Source organism: Trachinotus anak, unplaced genomic scaffold (genome assembly GCF_046630095.1).
Source record: "Trachinotus anak isolate AG129_WGS33_773 ecotype Australia unplaced genomic scaffold, CSIRO_AGI_Tana_v1 ptg000062l, whole genome shotgun sequence".
NCBI classification, from domain to species: Eukaryota; Metazoa; Chordata; class Actinopteri; order Carangiformes; family Carangidae; genus Trachinotus; species Trachinotus anak.
The window spans coordinates 407-2500 of record NW_027273913.1 but is presented as its reverse complement, the minus strand read 5'-3'; positions in this window follow the sequence as shown (position 1 = coordinate 2500).

The following is a 2094-nucleotide window of genomic DNA, read 5'->3' as shown; positions in this document are numbered from 1 at the left end:
TGGCTGTGGAGGTGATGTGTGGGCCTTTAATATCACAGGGCCAGTGGCTGGGTGATATGCCTGGGTGCTGGAGCTCTGACACAGGGCCAGAGAGGCATGTGTGTGTGGCTGTGGAGGTCCTGTGGAGGTGCTGTGTGGCCCTTTAATATCACAGGGGGAGAAGCTGGGCCATGAGCCTGGCCCCTGGAGCTCTGATACAGGGGAGAGAGGCATGTGTGTGTGGCTGTGGAGGTCCTGTGGAGGTGCTGTGTGGCCCTTTAATATCACAGGGGGAGAAGCTGGGCCATGAGCCTGGCCCCTGGAGCTCTGATACAGGGGAGAGAGGCATGTGTGTGTGGCTGTGGAGGTGCTGTGTGGCCCTTTAATGTCACAGGGCCAGTGGCTGGGTGATATGCCTGGGTGCTGGAGCTCTGACACAGGGGGAGAGAGGCATGGATGTGTGGCTGTGGAGGTCCTGTGGAGGTGCTGTGTGGGCCTTTAATATCACAGGGGGAGAAGCTGGGCCATGAGCCTGGCCCCTGGAGCTCTGATACAGGGGAGAGAAGCATGTGTGTGTGGCTGTGGAGGTGCTGTGTGGCCCTTTAATGTCACAGGCCCAGTGGCTGGGTGATATGCCTGGGTGCTGGAGCTCTGACACAGGGGCAGAGAGGCATGTGTGTGTGTGTGGCTGTGGAGGTCCTGTGGAGGTGCTGTGTGGGCCTTTAATATCACAGGGGGAGAAGCTGGGCCATGAGCCTGGCCCCTGGAGCTCTGATACAGGGGGAGCATGGATGTGGCTTTGGAGAAGGCAAATATCTAGAGTCTCCGCTCCACTCCCCTCTTTACCTTCCTCGGTGTAAAACTTTGACCGCCAGTTTTTCAAAGTCTTACACCGAGGAAGGTAAAGAGGGGGACCGGTCGGCGAAACTAGAAGTTTCCCCTCTCTTACCTTCCTCGGTGTAAAACTTTGACCGCAAATTTTTCAAAGTGTTACACCGAGGAAGGTAAAGAGGGGGACCGGTCGGCGAAACTAGAAGTTTCCCCTCTCTTACCTTCCTCAGTGTAAAACTTTGACCGCAAATTTTTCAAAGTGTTACACCGAGGAAGGTAAAGAGGGGGACCGGTCGGCGAAACTAGAAGTTTCCCCTCTCTTACCTTCCTCGGTGTAAAACTTTGACCGCAAATTTTTCTAAGTGTTACACCGAGGAAGGTAAAGAGGGGGACCGTTCGGCGAAACTAGAAATTTCCCCTCTCTTACCTTCTCCTGCCCTCGGTGCGAGCCGGTCTCTCCCTGTTTTTCAAAACACCTTTCGCACGATTTCAGAAACCCAGTTTTCGGAAACGTGAACCTCCAGGGATCGGCCCCGAGGGCGCCGGGGACGCGTGGGCCGACCCGAGAGGGGTGCGAAACGGACTGCCGCGGGCAGCTCGGCCCCTCTCAAAGCTGCGGTTCTCTTCTTCTTTCACCCACTGACCGAGCGGCACACGTGACCCGCCATCGGAGGGCCCCCGCCGGCCAGCCCAGCGCTGGTGTTCGGGCGGACGGTTCCTCCGGCCTGCGGGTTCGCCTCCATGGCCCAGGGGGGGCTCCGAGGCGCGGAGGGGGTCTCCGGACTCTTCCTCCGCGCTCCTCCCGCGGCCGAAAACATCGGTAGCGAGACCGAGACGCCCCGTCTGTCCCAGCTGTCCTACGACGGAACCCGTCGCGTGGTCGCGGCCAGTTCCCGGGGCGCCCCAGGGCCCCCCCGGGAAGCGAAAAGCGCCACCGGCGGCGGGACCTCCGGCAAACACGGTGTTTCTCAAACCCTAACCCGGGGTCCCCACGGACCCAGACCTGATGGGGCCCGGCCTCCTCCGGCTAGCCCCAAAAACGGTTGCCTCGCCTCCCGCCGCCCTCCCCGGAGGGTGGAGCGGGGGGCCCCCACGCACTCCCATTCGGGGGCGCGGGCCTCCTCCTCCCGGGCGGGCGTCCCCGCGCCGGGTCCCCCGCGCTCAGAACGGGCTACCTGGTTGATCCTGCCAGTAGCATATGCTTGTCTCAAAGATTAAGCCATGCAAGTCTAAGTACACACGGCCGGTACAGTGAAACTGCGAATGGCTCATTAAATCAGTTAT